This window comes from Phoca vitulina, unplaced genomic scaffold, assembly GCF_004348235.1.
Source record: "Phoca vitulina isolate PV1807 unplaced genomic scaffold, GSC_HSeal_1.0 scaffold29, whole genome shotgun sequence".
Classification (NCBI taxonomy): domain Eukaryota; kingdom Metazoa; phylum Chordata; class Mammalia; order Carnivora; family Phocidae; genus Phoca; species Phoca vitulina.
Genome location: NW_022589732.1, coordinates 1004223 through 1013719, shown reverse-complemented (window position 1 = coordinate 1013719; position 9497 = coordinate 1004223).

Sequence of the window (9497 nt, the reverse complement as noted above, 5' to 3'; positions counted from 1 at the left end):
CTTCCTCCAAACTCTGCCTATACCTTTTTTACATTAAACTCTCCTCAAATTGCCCAGTGGAAGTATGCCATCTGTTTCCTGCTGAGACCCTGATAAATATAAGTGTCATTATTAGTGTGGATAACAAGGTGCTATGAAAGCAGAGGAACAAAAACAACAATAGCAAAACCAAAACGATCGTGGAGGATGTCAGAAAGACTTTGGAGGAAGCCTTATCTAAAGGACCATCTGAAAATTGATGAGAATGAGCAGTGTGGAAAAAGCAGGAAGAGAACATTCTAGGCAGAGGAATACCATATGCAAGGACACACAAACAAGAAGATGCACAGCATTTCGGGGAACTTCAAGTGTCTCAGCTTAGCTGGAGCATAGAATAAGAGATGATAGGACTACTGCTGATGCTGTGAAGTTGTGAAGTTGGACCAGTTCACAAAAGACCATGTATGACTTTTTGCTATAGGCAATGAGATACTATTGAAGGTTATAATATAATCACATTGTATTTAGAAAGCAAAATAGAGAGAGGATTAGAAGGGGGCAAGACTGGAGACAGAAGTATCAAGTAAAGAATCTAGGTGAAAAAAATATGGTAGCCAAAAAATGGCAGTGTCAGGAGATATAGAGAAAATGGTGTGAATTTACCAGCTATTAAGGAAATAAGTTCTATATGATTTAGTGAGCAATTAATGTAAGGATGAGGAGACAAAGAAGTCAAACACAGCCCCCACCATCAAGTTTAATTCCTGACTTTCTCTTGTATAAATTGACTTGTTTCTTCAAGGGAGCTTTGGAAGACAGGAGGGTTTTGACTTGGGCAACAGGGTGACTTGTGGTGCAATTGTTCTTTTAGAAAGAGGCAAATTAAACTTTAAGCCAGCAGTATGCTAGAACTGCCTCACACAGGCTTGTGATAGTCAAGTCAATTGCATACATCTCTTCCTAGTTCTGAGTTCACCGACATCACTTTGATAGCTTGAAATTGGTCATGGTGGGAGTATGTACACCACAGAAATTGTCAAATACTACCAGTCAGGCTGTACCCCTTCCCTACAAATATCTGGTTGTTAAACATTTACTAGCCAGTACTGATTAAGGCTGTTTTAGAAAAGGGAGAAATACCTCTGGTAGGGATGGCAGAATTGAGATTTGAGTCAAAAAACCTATACCAATAACTGATAGTCAAAACAGAACTAGAAGGCAAATTAGAACGTGGATGAAAGGCAGGTTAGAAAGTTCAGTGAGACATCCATCAGGGGCTACCTAAAAATGATAAGTACATTGGCACATAGAGGGGAATCTGAAATATCTGAGATGGTAGATAGTTGAGGTTGCTAATGAGCGATGAGAATTCAGGATGGCCAGGAATCAGAAACCAAGAATATCACAAGAATAAGAGATAATTCAAGCACTGAGTATGGGGAGAAAGTTATATCAAGGCAAATCAAGAAAAGGGAACCTTCTAAAATGATGGCATAACTTCTTGTCAGTTTTTATAAAGGAGGCCTTCCATTCTCTTGCTGAGTAATTGCATTGGAATATGTCATTACCTTTACCATGGAGGCACCTTCCAAAGAATAAGGCAGATCAGAGTTCAGAGTTGTCGTGTTGCAGAGAAGATACGAGATGAAGTTGTGTATGGGCAACTACTGGCCAGGTCTAGTCTTTGAGCCCATGCATCTGTATTTGTTGGGGCCAGTCATCCAGGACGTAGAAGTCCAAGATGGACCAAAGAGAAATTTCTTGTTTTCCTTAAGTGTGATAAGCAGGACGGGCTAAATGGTTGCAGGGCCCAGTGCAGAATGAAATGGTAGGGCCTCTTGTTTAAAAAGTATAAAGAATTTCAAGGTGGCAATAGCCAAACATTAAACCAAGCATATTCCCATGAAATTGGCTCTGATGACAGATCACTTTGGTAATGGTGAAACTTGGTCTAAGTTATTACCTTCCTCTGATTAGTCCAGATTCTCTCTTGCATTATTCATCCATAAGTGGACTTGAGAAGACAGGAAGATATTGGCTCTTTTGCTAATGACCATAGATCTGTTAAGTGCAGACTCCCTGGAAACAGGAGACTTAAGACTCAGAGAAACAGATGATTTAAATGATGCCCAGTTAATGAAACATCATAACAAGTGGCAAAACTGTGAGAATAAGCATGATTGTTTTTAAGCAAGTTCAATGGGCTAAATGATGTAATTTCAGTGGGTACAGAAACAATAGAAGTTTCCTTCTTGCCTACATCACAGTCCAGTAAAAGCCAGTTTTTGTTTTGTTCAACATAGTCAGAGACCAAAGGCCTTCAGTCTTATTGATCTACCTTCTTCTAGGGCCTTATATTTGACTCCATTTATTTGGTGGATAGTGAAAGAGTAAGAATCCTGTGTGGGAAATCTTCATGAGTCAACACTGGAAGTGGTACCTATCACTTGTACTCACATTCCTTTGGCCAGACCTCAGTTATATAAGCACATCTATCCACAAAGGAGACTGAAAAATATGGTTCTGTGCTCATAAAGAAAAGAACATGAATATTGATGAACACCAGCAATCTTAACCACATGAATACTATTGGTGGTAGCTAAGGTCCACATTTTCAAAAGCATCTCTAAATTTTGTTTTAAAGAACAATTCCTCCTTTCCTTCCTCTTTCTTCTTTCCATCATTAAATGGGTATTTGCCAGGAGCCTATAATGTACAGGTCTGTGCTAAGTACACAGGAATATAATGCTGATAATACATAAAACCTGCACTTAGGGAGAAGTAGTCAAAAACAGAAGGAACAGGACAATACACATATGACTTGCTTTTGATGGCATTACCTTTAAAGATTTTATTTATTTATTTTAGAGGGGAGGGGTGGAGGGAGAGAGAGAGAGTCCCAAGCAGACTTTGCCCTGAGCGTGGAGCCCAACAGGGGGCTTGATCCCATGACCCTGATCATGACCTGAACCTAAACAAGAGTCAGATGCTCAATTGAACTGTGCCACCAAGGCACCCCTAGATGGTATTGCCTTTAAACTGATATGACTCTGGCTTCTCAGAGCTGTGCCCTTTGAAACAACACCGGATTATCAGTATCTATTTGACAAATTAGAGAAATGTGGGTTTGATTGAGGATACACTGATTTTTCCCGAAGTAGGATTTTCTCTTAAGAGAAGATACAGTGGCTAAAGCCAAATCTTCATAGAATGTGGGTGTCGGAAGAGATGATCTCTAAAGTCCCTTCTAGTCCTGACATTCTAGGATTTTATATTCCTGACTTAAGCAGATCCAAGACACCAGGTAAGAAGGTTGGACAAGACCCTAGGATAACATGTAAGTGAGAATTAACAATAGCAAAATGGAATTTAGGTGTAAGAGCCAGCAGAATGGAGAGCTTACTAGGACAGTGACTTGAGGGCTATTTTCTGACTTAAAAAATATTTATTTATGATGGTTAAGCAGTTGAGTGTACCTTCACAGTGCTTGGAACAGTGTGCCTGCATTCTTAAATATTTAGAATTCCTTGAACTTTAGAGTACATAAGAATCATATCAAGAACTTGTTTAAAGTGCAGCTTCCTTGCCCAGGATTTCTGATTCCATACATTAAGGACAGGAACTGGAAATATGTGGCTTTAACAAGAACTTCTCAGAAACCTTGGGGTTGAGATTATGTGTCCCAAACAGCTACTGACTACGGTGAGGAAGCTCAATGCAGTTGGGCATTCCAGGCCTTTTCTCTCCTGCAATGCAGCATGTGGCAGAACAGAGGTGATCAGTGTCCCGTCTGTTTTTAAAGCATATTAGTGCTATAGCTTGCCATTCCCATCACTTTGCTGCCAGCATTTGCAGAGTAGTTATGAGAAGAAGGGGGATTTCAATAAGACTTTCCAGCTGGATTTTGGTGTTGGCACACATCTGGATAAAAATTAGAGGAGACAAATCAATCCAAGAGACAGCTGTTTCCCAACATCTCACTGTTTCACACTGTGGGGAATATATCTGGATTCAGGGCTCTTTATTCCTGTTTGAGCTAAAAAGTTTAATATCATAGAGGCAATGTTTTTCTTACTTTAGACAGTTTGCCAGAGCGCTCTCTCAGGTCAGCTTGTACTCAGAGCTACCCCGAGGGATAGAAAATTAGGTCTCTTTGTATAGACCACAGACTTGGGCCATGTAGAACTTAAGATGCTGCTAAGAAGGCCCTGTCATCTATGACTACCAAAACACAGTATGCAATTGACTTCCCTACTTCCACACTTTTTAGATTACTTTGGAAAAAAATTTTTCTTGCCTTTCAGGGATTGCCCTAGACCATTAGCATTGTTTCATCTAGAAATAGAGGTGAGGGCCAGGACATTCCTAAGGAACCAACAGATCTACAACATGATCAAGATCAACATCTAGAACCTCAGATGCCACTGAACAGTTCCTATTTACTATATTTTCTTACTTATGAAATTCCTTTTTGGCTTCATTTTCATAATATGAACCAGCTGCTATGGTAGGACCCTAAGTGAATGAGTCTACATATGCAAGAAAACAATGCCTTATAAACCAAGGATTCTGAAAACATAATTTGAATACCCTTTTGTGTTGCACCCGTAACTCTAAAAGAGAAAATGTTTAAGTGAAGTTTTAGCTTTCATCAGAAATTGCCAACTTTCCTTTTGACTGTGGCAGACTCCACAGTTAATTGGAGCTTCTGATGACTAATGAGGAGGATCATCCCATTAAGTTATGGGATCACTGGGTTTTGAAAAAATAAGGATCTGGCTGCAGTCCAATTACAAGAAAAAGGAAATTAGCCAGAAAGAGTACCTCAAATGAGGACAAACCTTGGCATGTTTTTTTTTTTTCCTTTACTGAGAAATTCACTGTATCCAGCTTATAATTCACATTGGTCTATGTGCCATTTCTGCCCAGTAGGATGGGTAGGCCAGTAGCCAGGACTATTCCAGAGGCAAGGCAAGCAGAATCTTCAAGTTTTCATGTTGTCCTGTTCATCGTGAGGCAGACAAGGGGACAATCTGGAACATGTGGGAGGTTCCTACATGTGAATCTCTATGACCGCCATCCACAGCTCAGAAGGTAATATTGCATAGGTTATTATGATTCAGAAACAGCAGAGCCAGGAATAACTCCACATATTGTATCTACAATGACAACCACTGTCCAGCCTTTGGCTTCTGTCATGAGAGATAGCACCCTAACTTCCATCGATTCTTGAAGACTGATGAACATCTACTGAGTTATGAGGAACAGAAGAACAAGGGGAGGAGGGGCAAAAGAATGGGGAATGAGACACAGTGATGCCTAATTAGGCCTAATTATCACTTTTTTTTTGTAAGGAGAGCTCTGAGTTTATTAGTTTTTTCATCCATTCAATAAATACTTATTAAGCACATACCCAAGTACTATGCCAGGCATTGAGAATAAAATAGTAAGCAAGACTCCTTCATGGAGCATTTATGAGTGTCACAATCTAGTGTCTTAAATGCTATTATTGGTGCTATGGGAGTCCATAGGATGGGCAGCTAATGGAGATTTGAGAGATAGATCAAGAAGGCCTTTCAGGAAGAAATAACTTTGGATAAGTTGCTTTTGGAGGCCTCTTTTTTTTTCATTTTTAAATGGGAATAATAAAACTACTTCATAAGTTTGAGGTGAAGATTAAATAAAATGATGTATGTAAAGTTTTGTTTCTGGACATAGTAAGCTCTGCAAAGATATAGCTTATACTATTATTTTTATTATTGTTACTCTTAAACTACTATTACTAGTATACTATTACTACTGTTATTATTGCTTTTATAATTATTTTGAACTTGAAGCATGGGTGGATGAGGGCCAGGGGAAGGATGGAAATCATGTCAGACAAAGGAACAACATGTATAAAGAACTACAGGCAAGAGACATCATAGCTTGGAGTAACTGGACATTTAGTATGTATATAAAAATACATGGTATACATATATAGTATACATATATAGAATCTACTATATATGTACATGTATATGTCTATATATATAATTATAAATAGTATGCATATATGGGTGGATATATATATATACAGTTGAGTGTATCTTCACAATGCTTGGAATATATATATATATATATATATATATATATATGGAATATATATAAATGGTAAGTGGCAAGAGATGAAATGGAAACATAAACCATGATCCAGAGAGTTTTATAAGCTGAGCCTAAAGAGTTTGGATTTCATCCCAACAACCATTGAAGGATCTTAAGTAGTGGAGTAACATGATCATACACTAACATACCCTCAACCACACCTTCACACACAACACACTCATATCCATAATTTATAAATAATCATATCATAGTGCAGCTAGGGCTTACAAATGATACAAGTCTTTTATATTAATGTTGAGGAAATTGAGTACAAAGGGGTAACATGACTTAACTAGAATAATAGGAATAGTTGTTACATGTCTTTTGACTTCAAATACCTTATTTTTTTTTCCCATTACACAACACTGCTTAACTTAATACTCTTAGTACTCTGCTGTTGGCTGAGCTGGAAAACTCTCAGGTGAGAGTATCCCAACTAAGCTGTTTACCCTCTAAAAGTTGGTAGGAACTTGCAAAAAAAAATCTAGCACTGGTAAATTGCCTCTAAAACCCAAACTCCAGGTTCACAAAATGTGTTACAATGGAAACTTGGGAATCCAGTGAGTTAAGCTTTTAAGAGTTCAGAATCATCTCCACAAGGGTGTGGATCTGGGGCAAAATTTCACTACATGACCACCCTTCAACCCCCACCTCCATTCTTATATAGATAAAATTAAGTACCAAGTGAACATAAAAACCAGAGGGAAAATTGGCCCAGAGAAGCATCCTGCAGATTTCAGGAGGAAAATCCTATTGGGAAATAGGTTTGCATTAGTGTTGACACTGGGTAATTTTAGAACTTGTTTGTGTGTAATTTTTTTTTTTTGCTAGCCCATAAAGACAAATTCCTTACTACCCTTAGATGCTTTCTTCCTCCATCATTGACCATCAAATTGTAAATGTCATGTATCCTGTTCCTGCTAGCCTGTCCTTTACAAACTATTCAAGGCCTATCGCCCTGATATTCTACATGCTAAGAACAACTTAGAATACACCACCAAATTGTACCTGTACTAGATATCTCTTTATAGAAATGCCTTTACTGAACTACAATTTAATATTATATTTTAGGAAATTGTACATTCATATGAAAAATAGTCATCAAAAAGCGTTTTCTGTAGAACTGCTTTTTTTTTTTTTTTTTTTGGTTTCAGATTCTTTTTATTGAGGTCGAGTTGATTATACTGTGAGATAAATTAATTGTTTTCCAGGATTCCTCTGTACTTCCATTTCCTCTCTGGGTTTTTTTTTTTTTTTTTAATTTTATTGTTATGTTAATCCCCATACATTACATCATTAGTTTTAGATATAGTGTTCCATGATTCATTGTTTGTGCATAACACCCAGTGCTCCATGCAGAACGTGCCCTCCTCAATACCCATCACCAGGCTAACCCATCCTTCCACCCCCCTCCCCTCTAGAACCCTCAGTTTGTTTTTCAGAGTCCATTGTCTCTCATGGTTCTTCTCCCCCTCCGATTTCCCCCCCTTCATTCTTCCCCTCCTGCTACATTCTTCTTCTTCTTTTTTTCTTTCTTAACATCTATTGCATTATTTGTTTCAGAGGTACAGATCTGAGATTCAACAGTCTTGCACAATTCACAGCGCTTACCAGAACACATACCCTCCCCAGTGTCCATCACCCAGTCACCCCATCCCTCCCACCCCACCCCCCACTCCAGCAACCCTCAGTTTATTTCCTGAGATTAAGAATTCCTCATATCAGTGAGGTCATATGATACATGTCTTTCTCTGTTTGACTTATTCCGCTCAGCATAATACCCTCCAGTTCCATCCATGTCATTGCAAATGGCAAGATCTCATTCCTTTTGATGGCTGCATAATATTCCATTGTATATATATACCACTTCTTCTTTATCCATTCATCTGTTGATGGACATCTTGGCTCTTTCCACAGTTTGGCTATTGTGGACATTGCTGCTATAAACATCGGGGTGCACGTAGCCTTTCAGGTCCCTACTTTTGTATCTTTGGGGTAAATACCCAGGAGTGCAATTGCTGGATCATATGGTAGCTCTATTTTCAACTTTTTGAGGAACCTCCATACTGTTTTCCAGAGTGGCTGCACCAGCTTGCATTCCCACCAACAGTGTAGGAGGGTTCCCCTTTCTCCGCATCCCCGCCAACATCTGTCATTTCCTGACTTGTTAATTTTAGCCATTCTGACTGGTGTGAGGTGGTATCTCATTGAGGTTTTGATTTGGATTTCCCTGATGCCGAGCGATATTGAACACTTTTTCATGTGTCTGTTGGCCGTTTGGATGTCTTCTTTGGAAAAATGTCTGTTCATGTCTTCTGCCCATTTCTTGATTGGATTATTTGTTCTTTGGGTGTTGAGTTTGATGAGTTCTTTATAGATTTTGGATACTAGCCCTTTATCTGATATGTCACTTGCAAATATCTTCTCCCATTCTGTCAGTTGTCTTTTGGTTTTGTTGACTGTTTCCTTTGCTTTGCAAAAGCTTTTTATCTTGATGAAGTCCCAATAGTTCATTTTTGCCCTTGCTTCCCTTGCCTTTGGCGACGTTTCTAGGAAGAAGTTGCTGCGGCTGAGGTCGAAGAGGTTGCTGCCGGTGTTCTCCTTTAGGATTTTGATGGACTCCTGTCTCACATTGAGGTCTTTCAACCATTTGGAGTCTATTTTTGTGTGTGGTGTAAGGAAATGGTCCAGTTTCATTCTTCTGCATGTGGCTGTCCAATTTTCCCAACACCATTTGTTGAAGAGACTGTCTTTTTTCCATTGGACATTCTTTCCTGCTTTGTCAAAGATGAGTTGACCATAGAGTTGAGGGTCCATTTCTGGGCTCTCTATTCTGTTGCATTGATCTATGTGTCTGTTTTTGTGCCAGTACCATACTGTCTTGATGATGACAGCTTTGTAGTAGAGCTTGAAGTCCGGAATTGTGATGCCACCGGCTTTGCTTTTCTTTTTCAACATTCCTCTGGCTATGCGGGGTCTTTTCTGGTTCCATACAAATTTTAGGATTATTTGTTCCATTTCTTTGAAGAAAGGTGATGGTATTTTGATGGGGATTGCATTAAATGTGTAGATTGCTCTAGGTAGGATTGACATCGTCACAATATTTGTTCTTCCAATCCATGAGCATGGAACGTTTTTCCATTTCTTTGTGTCTTCCTCAATTTCTTTCATGAGTATTTTATAGTTTTCTGAGTACAGATCCTTTGCCTCTTTGGTTAGATTTATTCCTAGGTATCTTATGGTTTTGGGTGCAATTGTAAATGGGATCAACTCCTTAATTTCTCTTTCTTCTGACTTGTTGTTGGTGTATAGGAATGCCACTGACTCCTGTGCATTGATTTTATATCCTGCCACTTGACTGAATTCCTGTATGA